At 51.6% G+C, this 22,555-nt stretch overlaps 2 pseudogenes; one reads left to right on the forward strand and one right to left on the reverse strand.

The window, feature by feature from the left end:
• Positions 1-1,847: 1,847 nt before the first annotated feature.
• On the forward strand, positions 1,848-2,786 carry LOC139674681 (olfactory receptor 10AG1-like; annotated as a pseudogene).
• Positions 2,787-15,652: 12,866 nt separating this feature from the next.
• LOC139674221 (olfactory receptor 14C36-like) lies at positions 15,653-16,689 on the reverse strand (annotated as a pseudogene).
• Between the last annotated feature and the right edge of the window lie 5,866 nt (positions 16,690-22,555).

Genomic DNA, 22,555 nt, shown 5'->3' on the forward strand with positions numbered 1-22,555 from the left:
GTGCTGTCTGTGGGACTGGCACCCCATAAGAAGGGCTCTGGCAGATTGCTGGGAGCAAAGACAGCCTGCCCTGGGCCCCAGCCATGATCTTGGCAGCACTGAGACGTCTGAGAGTTAAAAATAGTAGGCTGTATCTTTGAGAACATTTGGCAACAAGCAGGGATTGCTGGTATGGGGATAACCTGCATGGAAATGTTTGCTTTGAGTTAAAGCATTACATTAAAATAAATGTGAGTATCTCAATGTCTTGGGTTGCAATGAGAATATTTATTTTTTCTGTATATTTGTATCATTCAGTTGGTAGTTTAGAAAACAATCATGTGGTGAGTTTACTCTCATGTGAAGTCTGATTTTATATTGTAATTTTTGAATCACATCTCAGTGAGACAGATAAAACTCACAGGAAAATGGCACAAGTACTATGGGAAAATAAGCAAAGTATTAGGACCATGTGTTTGTGTGAATTCAGGTTTTTCTCTTGAAGAAATGCCCTGTGCTAATTGGACACTTTATTGCATGTTCTCTGACCTGCTTCTCATCAGTAATACCTCAGAGTTTAAGAAGACTTCTCCAAGGGTGTTGCTGCTGGCTGAGAGATGCAGCAGCATCCTCTGTCCTCACCTGGGAGAGGACATTCCCTCCCCAGGCCAAACTGAGTTTCTGAAACACCTCTCAGCTGAGCTGTCACTTCTTTAGAAGAAACCTGTGATGGAGGTGCTGCCTTGTAGCTCACACCCTGTCTGTGTGCCCTGCAAGGAGTCTCTGTGCTCTGGGAGGGTGGGGAATGCAAAGGAAAGGCTCAGCTCCCCAGGCAGCAAGAACATTGCTCTGCCTCTGTGAGGGCTTGCACGGGTCTGCAAAGTGTTGCAGGGCTGGGATCAGAGGGAGTGAATCTCTGGCTGGATTTGTAAGGGGTCAGGAATCCAAGTGACAGAGAAGGAAGAAAAGGAATGTTGAACTATCTGTGATTCATCCAGAAATTACAAAAGCCTGACCTGCACAGGAAAATTGGATATTGTGGGGAAATCACCCACTTTGAAGCATTTCTTCCCTAAATGACTTGAAAACTGCATTGCTGAAAAGGGGCATTGCTTGCACCAACCTGTGTCTTAACACCGTGAAAACTTTTTATTTAGACATAAACTGTTGCTTATCTGTCTTGCAAAAATGCCCTGGGGATGCATCAGAGTCACCAGATTCACTGGAAGAGAGATGCCCCTCCCCAGGTAAAAGGGAAGGATTCAGATCTACAACAATCTCCCAGATCTTTGTGGTCTGACAGAGCACCAGGGGGTGAGCTCTTACATGTGAGGAGACCTGGGATTATTCTCTCTGCCTAAGGCCTAAGAACTGAGTCATGCCTTGCCTTGCAGTGTTAGGATTGCCTCTCCTCCCCGAGCCTTGCCTTGCTTTGACTTCCCCGTTTTCATCACTTTCCTGCTTTTTCACCCTGTTTCTACTCAATGTTCTAACATTAAATGCATCTCTTAAAGATCTGGACAAGGAATGTAAACAAGGTGGTTTTGCAAGGGGCTGGGATTTATCCATTTCCTTCCTTTTTTCTCTTTTATCCCCAGGCATCCTATTTAATAAAATCACCTCTGAAAAAGCAAGGGAAGATTCTCTTCTCTCTGTGGCATCGCCGGGTCCTGCAGGCTCAGGGATTCTGTTCCTCCCTCCCTCTGCAATCCTCCCTGCAGCAAACAGCCCTGTTAGATTTCCAGCTCTCCTGCAGCCACCTGTGTGTGGTGTTTGGAGTCTTTTTCTGGCCTTCAGGTGCGTGTGGTGGCAGAGAGGCCACCAGCACCCTCTGAGAGCTGTTGCTTGGATTGCTCTGCAGAGGGAAAATGTCCCAAAGGAGAGGCTTGGAGAACCACACCGTTGGATCTGGATTCGTTCTTCTGGCATTTTGTGACCACTCCAGCCTGCAGGGCCTGTGCTTCACTGTGCTCCTGGTCATCTACCTGGTGGTGCTGGCAGGGAACAGCCTGATTGCCCTCATCACAGTGCTGGACTGCAGCCTGCACAGCCCCATGTACTTCTTCCTGAGGAACTTGTCCTTCCTGGAGATCTGCTACACCTCAGTCACTCTGCCAAAAATGCTGGTGGGTGTCCTGAGGGCAGATGGCAGGATCTCCTTCCTTGGCTGTGCTGCCCAGCTGTATTTCCTGGTCCTGTTGGGCAGCACCGAGTGCCTTCTCCTGGCTGCCATGGCCTACGACCGCTACGTGGCCATCTGCCACCCCCTGCACTACCCCCTGGCCATGAGCAGGGGGCTCTGCACCAGGCTGGTGCTGGGCTCCTGGGGGGCTGTCACACCAGTACAGGTAGGGCAGACCTACCAGCTGTTCACTTTGCCCTTCTGTGCCTCCCACGACCTTCGTCACTTCTTCTGTGACGTCCCTCCACTGCTGGACCTGGCCTGTGCAGACACATTCTGGAACCAAGTGGTGCTGTAAACCATCATCCTGGGGTTTGCAGTTCTTCCCTTCTGCCTAATAGTTCTGTCTTACATCCAAATTATCAGGGCAATTCTGAAAATCCCCTCAGTTCTGGGCAGGCACAAAGCCTTTTCCACCTGCTCCTCACACCTCATGGTGCTGACACTCTTCTATGGCTCAGCCACAGTCATCTACTTAAAGGGACACTCGAGGGATTCCGGAGATCCTGACAAATACTTTGCCTTGTTTTACACAATTGTGACTCCCATGTTTAACCCTCTCATCTACAGTCTGAGGAATAAGGAAGTGAGAATTGCCCTGAAGAAACTCCTGTGGACAAAGTGATCCCACAGTGGATCCCAAACACAACAACTCTGTCAAGTTGTTTCTGACCAATGTCATGTGAGGTAGAAATAGTGCAACTGTGGCCAGTCATCAATGAGCCCCAGAGGGTGAGACAACCCATGAGGAGGTGACTCCTCTTGGATTTGAGCAATCACTTCCTAGACCTCATGGACTATGGGCAGTGTCCCTGCATGGAATCAGCTTCAAATGCTAAAAGATATGAAGGGCAACTTCCCCTGCTGTGATATCTTGCACTGAGATCTGTAAAGCTTGACTAATTTATCATAAAGAATAAAAAAATAATAATTTAAAAACCCATCAAGGGAACAATTCAGCACTGGAATAGCATCCCAGACACCTGTGGAGTTTCCATTTGTCAAGGTTGAGCAATGTCAGCCAGTACCTGAGCACTGCACAGTCGCTCACTCCCTTCTCATCAGTGGGATGGGGGGGAGGGTCAGAAGGGTAAAAGTAACAAAACTTCTGGGTTGAGTTAAAGTCATGCACACATGCAGAGCAAAACCAGGAATTCATTCCCTGTTTCCCATGGCTGGGCAGGTGTTCAGCCATCTCCAGGAGTGCAGGGCCCCATCCTGTGAAAGGGTGACTTGGAAAGACAAACACCATCACTCCAAACTTCCTTCCACTTGACATACCGAGTGTGATGTCATATGGTCTGGGGCACCCCTGGGCTGGGAATGTGGAAGTTGGAAATTGGGAATTTGGGAATGTGGAGAAGTCGCATGTGGTTTTCCTCCCACTCCTCACCATCCCAGACTTCCCAAAGCCAGAATCAGGATGAAATTTCATCCCTCATCTCTGCCATCCTCATCCTCATCGGATTCGGTGTCTGGAAGCTCCGAACCGGGAACACGTAGGATGGGGGTCAGGAAGGGACATGGATCACCCAGCAGCATCCCAGGGATCTCCCACCACATTTGCTGATCCCTCTTCATTTCCACAGGGAAGAGAGAGAGTAATGGATACAACATGGTTCCAGTGACACATCTGGCTCTGGATCCTCTCCATGTGGATCCTGGGATGGATCCAGGGGTCTCCAGGCTGCCAAAGAGCCAAGAGTTCCCACACTGTCCCAGGGGCTTCCTAGTGACCTCCCAGGGGTCTCTGGAGGTGACAAAGATCTCTGTGGTCAGAGGCTGTCACAGCAGTTCCATGGTGACATCCCAGGGGACTTTGGGCTGCTCCAGCACCAACCTGTCTCAGGCACTCACAGGGCCTCCAAGGGACATTCCAAGGGTCTCCAGGCTGCCACAGGACAGGGAGGTCACAGACAGTCACAGGGGCTCTGTGGGGACATTCCAAGGGTCTCCAGGCTGCCAAAGGACAGAGCGGTCACAGACAGTCACAGGATTCCTGTCACAGGCACAGTGGGAGCTGCAGGCATAGTCTCTAAGAAAAGGTCCCGTTCAGTCACATGATGCAGAAAGGACCCCCAACACCACCAGAGACCCCGAGTGCCTCTCAGCACCCCCTGGGTTTCTAAAGTCCTTCTCCCAGAGGAGCCTGGAAGTGGCTAGATCCAATCCTAGCCCCAGACTTTGTCAATGGTTTCTGTGTAAAGGATTATACAGGTGAGACTGAACCTTTGTACAACTTTGTCCTGCCCAATCAAGGATGGAACACCAGATAAACTTATAGAAATGTATATGATTTACTATGGTAATGATTAGACAAAAAGATCTGACTCAGATTTATTCACTAGACAGCACAGAAGCTGTAGGAACTATTATCATACACTGCACTAGGAAGCAATATTGAAACACTTGGATTGAAGCAAAACCAATCATTAAGCAGAGAGTGATGTCACTCACCAAGACCAACGACCCTGGACAAAGCTCTTTGGCTCAGCCTCGAGGAGTGACCCCGAGGGGCATCCCCGCTCCAGGCAGGAACCTCCACACACCCCCCAAGAAGGGATATGTCAGAAGACCCAATCTCTAAAATTTAGGCCTGGGCTTTTATAGTAGAAAGCGCTGGCCTGTCAGTCAGGTGTGTCCAGGCTGTGCCAGCTCAGCAGCTTTGGAGTTCTCAGGGGTGGAACTTGTTTGTTCCTTTATCCAGGGATTTCCCAGCTCTGCCACATCTTCCCCTTCCTCTCAGGATGTTTCACTTTGGGAGTGTTGGTTGACTCAGGCCACTCTCAGCTTTGTTCAACCCCAAAAGCAGGGTGACCCCCTTCATTTCCCACTGGGGGCTTTGCAAACTGGGCCTTGTAGTAGTTATTTTCCCCCATTCCAGGCAGACCATCCTGCTACAGGACCCCCAAGATGCCCCTGCCCAGTTACCCACCTCTCCTTTCCCCACTATACCACTCCTTTCCCATTGTCCCAACAATCCTAAATTCCCCACACAGCTGAGGTTGGGGGTGTCCCCCCCTGCTTGGTTTTGGGGTCTAAGCCCATTTCTGCTCAGTTTGGGGGTCCAAAGCCTTCCTTTTCCTCCCTCTCCCCTCCTTTTCCTGTAAGACTTCAAACCCCTCCTCCCTCAGAGTGTGGTTTACAGCTGTCCCCCTCCCACTAAATTTGGGTGTCCCAACCCCCCTTTTCAATTGTCCCCCCAATCCCCAACCTCCTTCCCCCATTCCTGGTTTTGGGGGTTCCCACTCCCTTTGCAGCCCCACACCCAGTTTTTGCCCCCTTTTCCCCCCAGTTTCCACTGCCCTACCCACCCTTTCCCCACCCCCTTTACCAAGAGCTCCTCACTCTCAACCAGGGGGGCTTCCAGCACCACCAGTGCCAGCAAGATGGCCCCAGCTCCTCCCAGTCCCAGCATCAGGCTTTAAAATCAATATATATTGGTGATAAGTAAAGTGTTATCCTTAAATCACACTTGGCCAGCATTTATCAAAGTTGTCTTAAGGTATTTTTGTGGGAAGAACTTGTGAAAAGTACCAGAACTTCAAGTTTTGATAAATAAACTCTGATCTGCCTCAGTGAACAAAGCCTGGAAGAGAGAGATGGGTGGTTGAGGTTGGACATCTGGAATGCAGAACATACAGACCACAGGGACATGATAAAAGAAGAGGCTACGAAAGACACAGTATTTATTTTGAAAAGTCCCTACCCAAGAAAAAAGATACTGAAAACACTAAAAAATAATATAGAAAGCAAGAAATCGATAACCAACAGAGGAGAGACTACTAATTAATGAAAGGGAATTATGCAATTTAGAACCAATGAACATTTGATTTATTTGTTTGCTGAAAAATGTATAAATAGGTGAAAAAGTCTTCTCTCGGTGTCTCTGTGGAAGCTGCAATTTTGTCAGTCAAACCCAGAATAAGGAACGTCTGACTCTTCGACACTGAAAAGATGGTGTTGAGGGTTTATTGCCCTAATGGTTTCCAAGGATTTCAGTAACATTATAAAGGCAGAGTATGGGAGAGGTGGTGCTGGACATGGGGTCAGCTGTCAGCAAGATAAATGTTTATTTAGTATTTCTCTCTGCACAGGAACACATGTGGTGGAACCAGACCCCAGTGCCTCCACTTTTCAGGGGATGGAATGCTGATGGTTCATGGCTCCAACATTATCCAGCTGCAACAGCAGTGGGTGCTTTGCTGCCCATGGGCAAAAGAACCACCCAGGAGCAGAGGGAGGCACACCCAGCCCTGGAGGGGACAGGCTGGGCTTGGAGCCAGGGAACGGAAGGGTTATTTTTATGCTTTTATGTCACTACAGACAGGAAACAAAACTGCTCCAAACCTACTTTACATGCAAACAAAACTGTTCTAAACCCTACATATACATATATATTGATAAAGTAAATGTAATCTACTCCAAAGGTTGGGTTAACAAGAACCTGGGTCAGCCTCACCTTCAGGGGGGTCTGGACAGGTGCTGTACAAGGGGGAAGCTTCTGACAGCCGCTCACAGAACCCATCCCTGGAGCCCCCCCACTACAAAATCTGGCCGCACAAACGCAGTGCACTGCCCAGCATGGATCACCTGGAACGTGGGTCACCAGGTCTCTTCTAAACAGGCCTCATCAAGAATGTTGGTCATCAACTCTTTACCCAACTTGTGTCGCAAAGTCTGTGACCAACATGGGTCACTGTGGATCAGCCAAGGTGGGTTGTCCAATGGATGATGGAGTTGGAGCAGCGGATGAAGATGTTCATGCAGCTGGGGCACTTGTAGGTCTTCCTTTACCGGTGGGTCCGTTGGTGTTGAGTCAAGTTACTTCTAAAGTTGAAGCTCTTCCCACACTCCCCACACTCATATGGCCTCTCCCCGGTGTGGATACGCCGGTTGATGGTGAGGGTGAAGTTTCGGTTGAAGCTCTTCCCGCAGTCGGTGCAGCGGAAGGGCCTCTCCTCTGTGTGTGTGCGCTGATGCCTGAGGAGAATTGAGCTCCTCTGATAACTCTTCCCACACTCCTCACACTTGTAGGGTCGCTCCTCTGTGTGTGTCTGCTGATGTTTGAGGAGATCTGATCTGCTCATAAACATCTTCCCACACTCCCTACACTTGTATGGTCTCTCCCCGGTGTGGTTGCGCCGGTGCTTGATGAGGGTGTCGTTGCGGCTGAAGCTCCTCCCGCAGTCGGTGCAGCGGAAGGGCCTCTCCCCGGTGTGAGTGCGCTGATGTGTGAGGAGATGCGAGCTGGTCTGAAACAGCATCCCACACTCGGAACACTCGTAGGGACGTTCCCCGGTGTGGATCATCTGATGGCGGATCAGGCTGTAGCTCTGGCTGAAGCTCTTCCCACATTCCAAGCACTTGTAGCGCTTCTCCTTTGTGTGAAGCTGCTGCTGCATCACCGGATCGGAGCTCTGGCTCAAGCTCTGACTGCCCTCCCAGGAGATGGAGGGTTTCTCCTCTTTAGAGCACCCTGTCCTGAGTTTGGAGCTCCTCCTCCTATGGGATCTCCGTGGATTTTCCTCCCCACTCACTTCCTGTGCTGTGGAGCCACTCAAATCGACCTCTGCCAGCAGGTTCTGCCGGGGGGATTTGTCCTCCGTGCTCTCCGTGCTCAGCTCAGGGCCTGGGGCAGGAAGGAACAAGGACACTCAGGGCATTTGCCTCCGGCCCACAGGGAAGGCCAAGGACATCCCCCCAAACCCGGCCCCGGCAGGACGGCGTCGGCAGCGGGGTTGTTCTGCAGCCGGGGCCATGCTGGGCTGGAAGATGCAGCACAAGGGAGGGGCAAAGGGGCACTGACTTCCTCCTCACCTGCCTGGGGGTCCCGTGGCATCTTCCTCTTCCTCCCAGCCTCCTCCTCCATCCTGACAAGCTTTGGGAAGGAGAAATCCTGGTTTGGGGAAAAACAAGGTGTGAGTGCCTTGGGTTGGGGGTTCCTCCTCCCAAAGACCATCTCTAGAACTTAACAAGCTTCTTGCGTCCATAAAAATCTCCAAAATTCCAAGATTCAGCCAAGAAAATACTGAAAGGAACTCCTCCTCTCTGGCCTCTCCATTTTGGGGTTCTGGGGGTACCCCCTGTCCTGGCTGCTTGGGGTCTCCTGTCTGTTCAGTGTCCTCCCTCTCCAGGCTGCCGGGGCTCCAGAAACCCCTGCCCGGCCATTCTCAGGTTTCCTGTCCCCACACCTCTTAATTCTGACTCCAGGAACACCCTGATCCCCCTTTCCCACCCATCCCACACTCCCTTTTCCTTTAACCTGCCATCCCCTGGACCCACCAACTCCCTCTCCCCACCCCAGTCCTGCCTGTCCTTCACCTTGGCACCCTCCTGATCGCCCACTCCCAGGCACTGGGATCCCCCTGCACCCCCTTATCCTGCACCAATATTCCCCTGCATACCCTTGCCTGGCCATTCCACCTCTTCCAGCCCCCACACCTCCTCTTTTGTTTTGGTTTTTTTCACTCTGGGTCCCCTGGAACCCCCACTCCTGAATTTCCCAGACCACAGACTCCCCCTTTTTGGAACACTGGGGGTCCACTTGAATCAGTTTCTCTGGATACTCTGGATCTCTCTACCCCATGATTCCCCTTTCCCTGACCCCTGGACCCCCCTTTCCTGGGCACAGAGTCCCCCTGGACCCTCCATTTCCCTTCTCCAAGCTGCTATATCCCCCCTTCCTTGGACCTGTGGCCCCCTGAAAATCCCCTTCCCCAGCTCTGTGTCCTCCCTACACAACAAAAGATTCAGCCCCAAAAAAGCCTCCCAGAAGTTCCCCCTCTCTGGTCTCTCCACTTTGGGCTTTGGGGGGTCTCCCTTAACGGGCTTGCTGGGGGTCCTACAGGTATTGGGGGTCCCCCCTCTCCAGGCTCCCTGTTTTAGTGTCCCAGGGGGGTCTGTGAGCACCCCGAGCAGAGACTCAGGGCAGAAGCCGCCCCTGGGACCCTCGGCATTCCTTGGAGGGGTTTGGAGGGCCCTGGAGTTGTTTTGGGAGGTCTGGGAGGGAGCTTTGGGGGGATCCTGGGATAGTTGGGGTAGGTCTGGAAGCGGTTTGGGGGACCTGGTGTGGTTTGGAGGGACTGGGAGAAAGAATAGGGGTGGTTCTGAAGAGGTTTAGGGATGGTCTGGGTGGGGGTCTGGGAGGAGGTTGAGAGAATTTGTGCAGGTCTGGGTGCCCTAGAAGGGGGTTTGGTGAGTCCTGCGATTGTTTCGGGTGTCTGGGAGCTGAATTTAGGTGAGTATGGGGGCATTTTAGGGGTCCTGGGCAGTTTAGACGGTCTGGGAGAGGTTTGGGGGGTCTGGGAGGGGTTTAGGAGATCTCTGGGATGTTTGGGGCGGCCCGGGGTGTTTCAGGGGCTCCGCAGAGTTCAGGAGGGGATTTGGGGCATCCTGGGGGTCCGGGGTAGTTTGGGGGGTCCCAGGCGGTGGGTTAGGGGGGTCTCAGGGGTATTTTCGGGGGGGATTTGGGGCGTTCTGAGGCGCATCCCGGGGTGGGGGGAGGGGCTTACCCGGCTCCTTCACCGTCACGACCAACACGGCCCCGGGGGGGTCACGGGGGGTCTGTGGGGGGTGGGTGGGTCCTGAGGGACCCCCAAAACCCGCCCCGAGTCCCCGAATGCCCCCGAAATGCTCCCAAATTTTCAGAAATTACCCCAAACTCGCCGCCATTGCTCAACTCTCCCGGCAGCGCCATCGAGTCCCGCCCTCCGTCTCCGCCGCCTCTGATTGGGCGCTGCGCCTGCCCGTCAACGCCTGCAGCCAATCAGCGTTCAGGAATGCAGCGGGCGGTGACGGGACATGGAGTCAGCGCCATTTTGAGCCTGTTCCGTACTACATCTCCCGTCAGGCACCCCGGCATGCTCTGGCCAATCACAGGCGGGACTACAACTGCCGCTCCCCCCCGCGCCCAATAGTGTCGGTCCCACCCCCATTGCAGCCCCCCAACTGCCCCCCGGACTCCAAACTGCCCCAGAAGGGCCCCAGGACCCCCAAGTGCTCCCCCAATACCCACTAAGGACTCTCAAATCACCTCCCTGGACCCCCAAGTGACCCCCAAGTTCATCCAGGACTTACAAGTGACCCCTAAAACCCTTGTTGGACCCCCAGATTCCATCCCTGGACACTCGAGTGACCCCCCAAGGGTCCCCTCGGACACCCAAGTTCTTTCCCAGTGCCCCAAAAATGCCCCTCAGACCCAATGGGACCCCCAAGTGCCCCCCAAGTGCCTTCCAGGACCCCAAATCCACCCCAACCTCCCCAATGCCCCCCAGCCCCCCTTCCCATGGGCCTTCCTCGGGATTTGGGGCTCCAAAGAGGCACTTGGGGGTCGGGGGGGATTTGGGGACACTTGGGGGGCTGGTGAGTTGGGGAAGGAATTTTGTGTGGAATTGAGGGAATTCAGAGTGGAATTCAGTGGATTTGAGGGGAAATTAGGAGAGGTTGGGTGGAATTAAGGGAATTTGGGATGGAATTAAATAATCCTTATGTGAAATTAAGGGGATTTCTGTGGAACCTTCAGGATTTGGGATGAAATACTTGGGATTGTAAAAGGGATCAAGGTATTTTTGACTGGAGGTCATAGATTTGGGGTTGAATTAGGGATATGTTGGGTAGAAAGAAGGAAATTTTGCACATACTTAAGATTTGAGGTAAAAATAAAGAGAATTGAGAAATTTTAGGTGAAATTAAAGTAATTTTTGGTGAAATATATGGGATTGGGGAGGTTATAGATGGAATTAAGGGAACTCTGGGCAAAAATAATGGAGATGTTCAGGAAAATTAAGTGGATTTGGGGGTAAATGAGAGGAGTTTTATGTGGAATTAATAGAATTTTGGGTGGAAGACACGGGAGATTTGGGGCAAAATCAGCAGGACTTTGATGGGTTTATAGAGATATGAGTTGGAATTAAAGCAACTTGGAGTAGAACCATTGTGGTATGAGGTGAAAATCAGGGTATCTTTCGGTGGAATTAAAGGAATTTTGAGGGTAATTATGGGATTTTGAGTGGAATCCTGGAGATTTGGGGTAAAATTGGGGGGATTTGAGGTGAAAGTCCGAGGAGTGTGTTTGTTTTCAATGGTGAAATTTATGAGTTTCAGATTGCAGCAAAAAGAGAGGAAAAATCCCTCTTGCCTGTGTTCAGCCAGTTCTCAGAGCAAAGCAGGTCCCAGTTGACTGATGAGAGACATGATGGGGCTGGGGAGGTGTGGAGCAAGGTTGTCCCCACTGTCAGACCTCAAGGGATCGATCTTCAATTAGTCCAAACCTTTCAGGAGGGAACCTTGGTCAACATCAATCAGAGAATGCTGCAATCACCTCTTCTCTAAAAAGAAAAGTAATTATCCATATCATTTAAAATGGAAATACACATTTGTTAGAAGCTCTTTGAAATCTTTCTTCAAAACTGTAGTAGGGAAATTACTTAATTAACTCTCCTTGAATAGAGGACAAACTCAGAAAGAGCCATGATCTGTTCAGTTTTGCTTTATCTTAACAAGCCCCGTGGTGCATTTGGTGCTGAGCCCTTGAACCTCAGGTACTGAGAGGAGATTGCACAAACCTTTCCATAAGTCAAAGCCAGAAGAAAATCACAAAGTATCTCAAAGCACTAATGGGTCCCACTGAGGGCCATTCCCAATACAGGCTCTTCACTGACTGGTAGGAGGAGATAATTGGAAGCCTTGATTGAACAAACCTCTCATAGACTCAGTTTCAAAAGGAAAGGGAAAGTATCTTAATAAATATTGAGTCCTTTGAAGCCCTAACAAGCCTCACTGTGGGCTGTTACTGACAAAGCCTCTCAGGGGACTAATTAAAGCAGATCATTGCAGGCCGTGATTTCACAAACCTCTCACAGACTGGGTGTCAAAAAGAAATACTTCAATAAGCTTTGAGTACCTTGAAGCATTAACAAGCCCCACTGAGTGTTGTTACTGATCAAGAATCTCAAGGGACTTGTTACAGCTGATAATTGGAGGCCTTGATTGCACAAACCTCTCAGAGACTCCAAATCAAAAGCAAAACCAAAGTACTCTGAAAAACCTGGGGTCATCTAAAGGTTTAAAGAGGCCCCAAGGGCCATTCCTGACAAAGCTCCCCAGGGACTTGTCCCAGCAGATCCTTGGAGGCAACAACTGCAGGGAGGCAAAGGCTCTGGGCAGCAGCTCAGGTGCTGAGCAAAGCCTGGCTTGGCTGGAGGCAGCAGAAAGGCCCAGCCCTGACCCCCAGCCCGGGGAAGGCACATCCTATCCCTCACACCTTGCTCAGGGCTCTGCTGGGGGCACTGGCAAGGGGGGTGATGCTGAGGGTAGGACAAGGGGTGACAGTGCCCAGCCTTCCTGGGGCTGTGCCAGGAGGCCACGAGGACCCAGAGCCTCAGCACAGCAGGTCTGCTCACAGCCCTTGGTGGCACAGACGATGCTGTGCCTGAGGGGACAAAGAATTGGGATCTCTTGGACTTCTGGCCCAGTCACTTGATGTCCCTCTGGGAAGGAACAAACCACCTCTCAGAGTTGGGTGACAAACCAGTGCTGGGAATGGTCATTGGGAGGGGCTGGTCTGTGATGAGTGTCCTGGGGCACCTTGAGCAGTGTCCAGAAAACAAGGCCAGTCTGGGCCAGACACAATGTGGGGCTTTTCCCACTTGTCCCCTCCTAAACTCACCTCAGTCTCTAACACAGACAACTCCTGGCATCCCCCTGCCACTCCAGAGATCCAGAGGGTTCTGCACTCCTGTGCCCTGATGCCATCAGTGTGCACTGGGCACCAGTGTCTACTAAAGCTTTACACCTCTGTGGATCTGCTGTGCCAGGCCATCGGATCCACACAGTGCAGTGTGCCTGGTCATCCCTTTCCTCCTCCTGGCCAAAGGCAGGGACCCTCTACTCCTGTCCTTGGCCAGAGTATTCACTGTCTGACCTCTGTGATGCCAGACCACAAGTCCTCTCACTAGGATCAAATGCTGTCATTTCGTCTTTCTATGCCTGGGAGATCCCTGATTGCCTTCTTGTGTCCCTGCAACAACTACATGGACATCCTTCTTGGCTGATCCCTTCTCCGCAGCTCTCTTCCCTCTCAGTTCACCTCCATGGGCTCCCAGCTCAAAGGTGGGTTCACCATCCCACTTCCTCATGTCTCCCTCTGGCCATGGAGAAAGAACCAGAGATCACCACATGGCCTGTGCTTGGGACTCCCTTTCCCTCTGGCTGGGGCAGGAGAGGACTGATCTCCTGGGCTGCCCCTGAGAGCTGAGCTGCTGGGCCATGGGGGTGAGGAAGTGCCCAGGGTTTCTACTACATTTCAGAGCCAGGAGGGTGCCATCTCCTGGTGTATCCATTTGGGGGGAATACAATGCCATCAGGCTGTTGGAATGCGATGCAGGAGCGCTTTGAACCTCCTCATGGCCACTGTGCAAGGAACATCCTCTGAGTCTTTAGGGGTGTTTTCAGTTTTTACGTCACTATAGATGATTTCCAGCACAGGTAATTCCCTCAGGTACTGGATACCTTTGTTTCCAGAGCTCCACTTTCCTGGGGAGTTCATGACATCTTCCTGAAATGGATCTCTTGCCCTCACACTTGAGAAGAGTCATCTCCAGAGACTCTAAATTTCTCCTTTTCCAATTCCTCTTTCAATTTCCTAATCTCTAGCAAAGGAATCTCAGTTTTTGGCCTTCATGACCTTGCAACTGCTGACTATCAGCCCCACTATTCCAGCATGGAAGCAGCCAGGTGGAAATCCACTCACCTGGCTGGCAGCTGGAATCTTTTCACAAGTTTGAAATTTTGTTGAGTTCAGGGACCAGGTAACTTTGGTTTCCTGTTTTCATTTGTGTCACTCCTTTCAATTTCTTTGTTGAAAGATTGGCTTCTTGGTCTGCCCCCTCCCCTCCTGATTCTCTTTCTCTTGTCCTGCCCTCAGCATCACCCGCCATGTCAGTGCCCCCAGCAGAGCCCTGAGCAAGGTGTGAGGGACAGGATGTGCCTTCTCCAGGCTGGGGGTCAGGGCTAGGCCTGTCTGCTGCCTCCAGCCAAGCCAGGCTTTGCTCAGCACCTGAGCTGCTGCCCAGAGCCTTTGCCTCCCTGCAGTCGTGGCTTCCAAGGCTCTGCTGCGGCGAGTCCCTGGGGAGGCTTTGTCAGGATTGGCCCTTGGGGGCCTTTTTAAAGCTTCAGGGGCTACAGGTTTTTCAAGGTGCTTTGGGTTTGGGTTTTGACTTGGAATCTGTGAGAAGTTTGTGAGATCATGGCCTCCAAAGATCTCCTCAGGGTCACAGGACTGGGAGGGAGCAGGGCCAGGACAGCTGAGCCCAACTGGCCCAAGGGATGTTCCCTTTGATGCAGGGCCGTGCTCAGGGTGTTAATGGGGGGTTGGTCAGGAAGGGCTGATCTGTGTCTGGGCTGGGCTGGCCATTGGGCACTGAGTGGTGAGCAGTGGAGCAATGGTGTTGTGCACCTCGTGTGGGGTTTATTTACTTACTGCTATTGTTGTCATGGGTAGCAGTAGTGTCTTCACTGAGGGTAACACGGAACAGTCACTGGATCATTTTCCCTGTGCTTGCTGTAGCCCCTGGAGTTAACAGGGGTCTGTTTACTGGTTCACACCCAGATTTAGAGTTTTATCTGTGGGCGTCATGACCCTGGACAGGTCTGTGCTCGCTGGCCTCCATTTATTGCTGATCCCTGGCACACACTGTCCCTGCAGGTCTCCTGTGTTCTCCTGGCAGCTCCCAACTTGGTTCACTTAAACATTCACCTCCCACCACCTCTGTCACCTTCTCTATAGCCATTGAGAGAATAAAAAGGATGATTTGACATCTCCAAGCTCACTGGTCACCAACAAGCAAAACCTGAAAAAGACCTGAGTCCCTTGAAGGCCACACTGGAACCCTGATCACATCAGAATGAGCCCGTAGACAACAAGACAAACAAGGAGCCTCTATAGAGTCTATTCCTTGGCATGTTCTTGAGAGTGACTTTACAAAAAGCCCTAAGACTGCATGTCTTGAGCTAAGGAGAAGCCCTTTCCTGATGGAGCTGCTGTTGTGGAGCCCAGCTGTGTCCCAGCAGTGCCCATGGCCTGTCCCTGCCTGTGAGCTCAGGATGGACATGCAGCAGGTCTGTGTCCCAGCTGGCAGAGGACCAAGGCCTTAGTCCAGCCCAGGGACTCTGCAGGAGAGTGTACAAGTGGAAAGAGAGCAGGTCAGCAAAGGCCCAGTGCTGCTGCTCCCTGGCAGTGCTGCTGTGCTGGGTCTCTTTTGCCCTCTCTGCACACATGGAACTGTCCAGTAGGTGCCTGAAGGTCTCAAAGGAAAAATCCAGTGATCTCCAATGACCTCCTCAGACACACAAGGCTACTGCAAGAGAGTTTATTTTGCTTAAATATATAGACAGCAAAATTACTCAATTGAAGATAGAAAGTGTTAAATTAAAAAATGAGACAGTGATTTAGATGAGAGGATGAATAAAATAATTTAATTGAGCACAACATTATGACAAAAAGAACCCACTGGCCGCCAAGGAAAACCTGGGAAGGCAAACTGAGCCTGTCATGAGTTTTATTGTGAACACTGTACAGAAGAAAACTGGCAGGTTCTTGCTGCTGAAAAGCATCCAGTCATCATTTTCCTCACAGCATCCTTCAGCTCCTGGTTCCTCAGGCTGTAGATGAGGGGGTTCAGTACTGGAGGCACCACCGAGTACAGAACTGACAGGGCCAGATTCAGGGATGGGGATAAGATGGAGGGAGGCTTCAGGTAGGAAAATATGCCAGTGCTGATAAACAGGGAGACCACGGCCAGGTGAGGGAGGCACGTGGAAAAGGCTTTGTGCTGTCCCTGCTCAGAGGGGATCCTCAGCACAGCCCTGAAGATCTGCACATACGAGAAAACTATGAAACTGAAACAAGCAAAAACTAAACTGGCACTAACCACAAGAAGCCCAAGTTCCCTGAGGTAGGAGTGTGAGCAGGAGAGCTTGAGGATCTGTGGGATTTCACAAAAGAACTGGCCCAGGGCATTGCCTTGGCACAGGGGCAGGGAAAATGTATTGGCTGTGTGCAGCAGAGAGTAGAGAAAGGCACTGGCCCAGGCAGCTGCTGCCATGTGGGCACAAGCTCTGCTGCCCAGGAGGGTCCCGTAGTGCAGGGGTTTGCAGATGGCAACGTAGCGGTCGTAGCACATGATGGTGAGGAGATAAAACTCTGCTCCAAGGAAGAATATAAGGAAGAAGACCTGTGCAGCACATCCCATGTAGGAGATGGTTGTGGTGTCCCAGAGGGAGTTGTGCATGGCTTTGGGGACAGTGGTGCAGATGCAGCCCAGGTCTGTGAGGGACAGGTTGAGCAGGAAGAAGTGCATGGGGGTGTGCAGGTGGTGGTCGCAGGCTACGGCGCTGATGATGAGGCCGTTGCCCAGGAGGGCAGCCAGGGAGATGCCCAGGAAGAGCCACAAGTGCAGGAGCTGCAGCTGCCGCGTGTCTGCCAATGGCAGGAGGAGGAACTGGCTGATGGAGCTGCTGTTGGGCATTTGCTGCTTCTGGAGGTGGGGCACTGTCCAAAGAGGAAATAACAGTGACAAATCAGATGAGATATTTCTGAGAATAATCACAGCCATATCCCAATATCTCTTTCCCTTCTGCTCACACTCCCCACTTTTCCTTTTTCAGGAAACTGCTTCATATCCATGGCTGGAGCCCTGCTTGGTGCTCACTACATTTCCCATGAGGAGCAGCCCCTCTGCCCACTGGCTGTGAGGGTCAGCCCTGCTCTGCTCCAGTGGGGTCATGGCCGTGGTGGGGGCAGGGCCCATCCTGGTGTTCAGCTGTGTCAGATGAAATTGCTCCTAAAGCAAAACTTCTCATGGGCATCTGCACTCCCAGTTTTGAGAAGATTTCAGGATTCCAGAAGACAGCTGCAGAGGTTTGGGTGTTTTGTTTCTGACTCCCCTCATCTTCCCTGTGGAGTTTTCCTGGATGTCAGAACCCCTCAGCATTTGTGCTGCCCTGAGGAAGAGCAGAGCAGGGCTTCCAAACAGGACGATTGTCTGTGGCTTAGTGCAGAGTGAGTGGAGCTGCTCTGTCCCTGCGCCTTGTTCCAGCTGCCCTGGACTTGGACCTTCCTCAGACAGAGAGTGATCACACTCCCATTTTTGTTTGAAATGCCACCAGACACTGTTGAGAGCAGAGAGATCCATCACAGACCACTCAATGGCTCAGCCTGGCTCAAGGTCTCAAGGACACACCTGGCTCATCTCACCAACTCAACAGCATTTCCTGGGATGGGCACAGCATCTCTGCCCCTCTGCACTGGGGATTTCAGATAACACAATTGTGCTATGAAGATGATTTGCATTCTTGAGGGCAGCTCCCAGCTTGGAAGGACATGTCAGAGAAGAGCCAAGTGTCCTGACAATGGGGTTTGATTCTGGGAAACACACCTCATTCTCCAGGCACACAGAATTCACTACTGACAGCCCCACAGGTCAGAGGAGAATTGGAATGTCTCATTCCCAGGGACCCACCTGCCTGAGGGGGATCACAGGATCAGTGATTGACTCTGTAGCTTGAACTCCCATCCCCAGTGAGTCTGACTGAGAGAAGGAGGAAAAAAGCCCAGTAACAAGGACAAGTTGAGAAACAAGGAAATACACAGGGAGGGTCCAGCTGGGACAGGCCAGGGCAGAGCTCACTTGACACTCAGGGCAGTGTCACCCTGAGCCAGCTGTGCCACCTCCCAGACACGAACAGTGCCAGGTTCTTGTTCTCAGCCACTTTTCAGATCCTCAGAGTTCCCTCTGCAACTCAAACCAGATGTGTGGCTTCAGAGCCTGATAGAAATCCCTCCTTTCACCTTCCCCTTGAAGTATCTCCTGGAAAATATCCTGCAGTGCTCTGGTTCTGTAAGCAATCCTCACCTATGAAACTCTCACTTGATAGCTGAACAAACCTGCCCTGCCCTGCCCTGCCCTCTCCTGCCCTGCCCTGCCCTGCCCTGCCCTGTCCTGCCCAGCCAGGGTTTGCTCTTTCCGCCCACAGCCTCTCTCCCAGCACTGAGGGAGCTCCCCAGACCAGCTGAGAGCTGCCCCTGACAGGTGGCAGAGCTCCTGCCCTGACACAGCACCCTGGGCTGCAGGACCCTGCTCTGCAGGACAGTTTGGGGCAGCCTGGGTGGCACAGCCAGGATTCAAACCCTGCAGCCATCCCTGGGAGAAGGGAACCCTGTTGGGATGTCCCTGGGATGGTGCAGCAGAGAGTCCCTGCTTTGCAGCCCGTCCTCATCTTCAGCACCGGAGAAACTGTGATATCCCACATTAGAGACCCCCCAGGCTGTGGGATGTGCCAACGTTGGGAGATCTTCCCACAGACTGCACATACATTGCCCTTCATGCAGACTTACCATGTGAGAGCCTGGAAAGATTCCTCTTCTGTGGATCTTCCTCTCAACTTTCCTCACACCCCAGACTGTGTGTAACCTCTCTCTGCCCTGCTTTTCTGCCCTCGGTGTGTGCAGGCAGTGCCCTGAGCCCTGCTGGGCTGTGCACAGGAGCTGCTCCTGGGCAGAGCTGTCTCTCTGCAGCGCTGCCCGCTTGCCAGGAGCTCCCTGTGTGCCAGGAGCCCAGCCCAGCTCAGCAGCACAGCAACAGCCCAGGGCATTTAATGGCCCTCTGGGGGGTTTGGTGCAGAGTCCCTGAACCTCAGACCCTGAGAAAAGGTGCAAGAATCTCATGAGAAAGCAAAGTCAGAATCAAACTTTAAAGTTTCTTTTGTTGTTAATGGGTCCCTCTGAGGGACATAACTGAGAAAGTGTCCCCAGATTCCAGTTAGAAATCAAAGAGACAATGACGACAAATATGGACTAGGAAAGAAAGGTCACTCTGATGCTGAGGAAAGTAAGAAGCATTTCATTAACCCAAAGGTCACAGCCATGACACCCAGGCCCCTGAGAAGGGAGATCCTGTCCCTCCCTCATTCCTCAGGGATATTCCTTGGGCACTGGGGTGTGGGATGTGGAATAGCAATGGGCAGGAGAATGGGGTGGCACCTCCCGGGCTGCTGAGCAGGGAGAAGGAGGCAATGAGGCCCCAGGGCTGCAAGGCTCACTTGTCTCCTCATGCCATCAGGGGCACACACAGCAGCCATGGCCAAAGGCCTGCACAACTTGGCTCTCTTGGGGCCTTTCAGCTTCTGCACATCCCTGTCTCCTCTCCAGCCCAGGCTGTCCTACGGTGTCCATGCCTTGCCCCTTTCCCTGCAGGCTGTCGGCATCCCCCGTCTGCCCCACCTCGCTGGCCCCTTCCTGCACTGACATCTCTCCCTCCTCCCTGGCTCTGCCTTGAAACACAAAGCCCTGGACTGATCCAGACTCTTTCAGGGGGATGTGTTGCACCACAGCACTGCCCTTGCGGGGAAATTCCTTTCTCCTTGTGTGCAGTCTGGACCTCCCCATTTGCCCTTTAACTGCCCTTCAGCCCTCTCAAACGTCTCCTGTTCTTTCCTCAGTCTCCACAGCACTGGGTCCAGGACTTGTGCTTGAGGCCTCCAAACCCCTCCATGGGATGTTTCTGGTCCCTCTCCAAGATGTTTAGCCATGAAAATGTTGTGCTCTTAGTGCAGGAGAGACACAGTGACATTTTCTGCCAAGGGTTGTATTGGCAAAACAAGGCACAGGAACTGGAACTGAATGAGGGGAGATTTCCATTGGATGTCAGGAAGAAATATTTTGTGATGAGGGTGGCAGGAACCTGGGCCAGCTTATTAAGTAACTGAAAACTCCATCCCTGTATCTGTCCAAGTTTGAGAATTTTGTACAGCCTGAACTTGTGGAAGATGTCCTTGGCTAATGCAAAGGGACTTGGACTAGTGTCTGGTTTAGGTCTCTTCCAATCCAAACAGTTTATTAGTCTTTTATTCTTATATGCCCAACTCCTTCTCCAAAGGGTTGCAAATACCTACATGCACCATGTTGGCATTTTAATGTGACCTAATTCCCAACACTTTATGAAAATGGAAAAACAGTCCTTTTAGGGACATGAATTTCAATGACTTTGGAGGAACCTTTCAAACCTCAAAAGTTATAAAGGAACTAATAGAGATTTCCAATATCTCTGCATGAGAGACTCCCCATGTGATCAGTGACAGCCCCCAGGATGGCCTTGCAGCTGAGGTTGGGGGTTTTCTCAATCAGGTCCTGAGACTCAGGATGGGCAGCCAGAAAGTGCATTTAGGGACTGTGCAAGACTTGCCATGGGATGTCCAGGAAATGACCAAAGTGATTTGTGGAGGAACAGGCATGAGAAAACAGAGAGAAAAGTGTATGAAGGATCTGGGCATGTTTAAAGAGGTGACTGGTCAGTGCCTTTTTCTGGCTGTGCCCTGTAACTGATCCCACAGTCTCTTCCATTTTCCTAATCCCTCTACTGCCAAGAACTTTCTGGGAGAAGGGATCTCTGTGCTCTGGGTTTGAAGGGAGGTCCAAGTGCCAACCACTGGACCTGGAGCCCTAAAATCATCAGATCTTGTGTTCCTTGGGAGTCCAGACACTGGTGAGACTGGTGTGTGTGCACAGAACACTGGTGGGTGTGTGGGTGGGTGAGTGGGTGTAACCACCAGTGACCATCAAACCAGAGCAAACAGGGATTGGCAGAGGCCTGGGAGCCGCTGTCTGAGATCATCTTCTGAGGGATCCACATTGTCTGGGTGTCTCTGGAGCTCTAAATCTTCTCCTGACATGGCAGAGCACACAAACAGCCCATCCTTGTGTCCCTTTCTCCACTCACTGTGCTTTGGTTTGGCCCAGAAACCTCCCGAGGTCCCTTCCAGGATGAGTCCCTGTGCATTTCCCTCCCCCATGGACCTTCCCTTCCTGATGCAGCATCTGTGGGGCAGCAGAGCTGAGTCAGTGCAGGGACAGGGCTGGTTGTGATAGGGGCCATGAAGCCACTGCCAGGAGGTGACAGCAAGGACAGTTTGCAAAGAAAAAAATTAGATGTGGGGACTTTGTTTTTTAAGGAAAGGAAGGTTTGACTGGAGGTGGCATGTGCAGAGGATGAAAGACAAGGGGTGTTGAGGGAAACGGAATGCTCAGCCTGGAGATAAGGAAAAGACTTTTTTCCCAGTTGCAGGGCCAGTGCAGAGCAGGGTGGCCACAAGCCCAGGCTGACTTCCTGCCTGCCAGGGTTGGTGGGGTTGTGTGACAGAGCTGCCCCCAGAATCAGAACCTGGGGGGCTCTCCCACCTGCTCCACTCTTTCACCTACCCCAGATGGAATTTCTGTTGTGTGGGTTCCCTGATGTGCTGGATGACCTCACAGTGCTCCCTGGCCAGAATGTCTCCTGAGGGCCGCCCAGGCTGCTGGAGTGGAAGTGACCTCACAACCATCACATGCCAGCCATATCCCCATGCCTGGGCTCCCCTTCCCTCTGCCCCTGTCTGGTCTCTGATTATATTGTAGGAATGGTATTAATTAGCCTTTTAATGAACTGCTTGAATTAATGACAAGTTGTGTGTTGGGGCTTAAATCACTTTAAGCCAGCACTCAGCAGAACTTAACCAAAGCTGCCATTGTGAGAACACAGCTTGGGAAAAGCCTCCCTGAGTGGTCTGAGACACAACCCATTGCCTTCTGCACCCACAGCACAAGAAATATCAGCTGCCCTTTGTGCCAATGGATCTGCAGTATCTGGAAGGGAAGAACTCTTGTCAGAAATGGACTTGTGAAGAAGATGAAAAACTTGCCCAAATGCCTTAAAAACAGAACTTGATCCAATGGATCTGCAGTATCTGGAAGGGAAGAACTCTTGTCAGAAATGGACTTGTGAAGAAGATGAAAAATCTTGCCCAAATGCCTTGAAAACAGAACTTTTACTGTTGTATAAATGCATGTTCACAACATGGATTCTTTTGTTCTCTTTTGCCTAGTCACTGTCCTCTTCCCAAAATCCCACAAGATAACCGTTTCCTGGTCACTCAGGAATGCATGTAGTGTCCTGGAGGAGTTTTCTTATTGGTTCTTATTTACTCTTTTGTCTTGGTTGTTAACCCTGGATTTCTATTGGTAATAGTCCAAATCCCCCCTTGCTCACTATTGGTGGTATTTTGAGTCCCCCAAAACCTTTATATACCCCTACCCTTTATCAATAAACTCTCTCTCTCATTTCTCTCCTGTGGTCTCTGTGTGGCTCTTTTTGGGCTCCCTGGAGACCTCGTGGTGGGGGACAGAGTGGGAGCACATCCCCTCCGGGTAACAGGCTGACTCCTGGGACCTGGAGTCCCTCTCAGCCATTGCATCCCTTTCTATAGGGCTGAACCTGGTGGGTCTTTCTGCAATACTGCCTTTAATTTCCCTTTTTGGAAGGTATATATTTTCCCCAGCTGGGTCAAGATGTGGGGGCCTGG

The sequence above is a fragment of the Pithys albifrons genome, chromosome 7, assembly GCF_047495875.1.
Source record: "Pithys albifrons albifrons isolate INPA30051 chromosome 7, PitAlb_v1, whole genome shotgun sequence".
Lineage (NCBI taxonomy): Eukaryota > Metazoa > Chordata > Aves > Passeriformes > Thamnophilidae > Pithys > Pithys albifrons.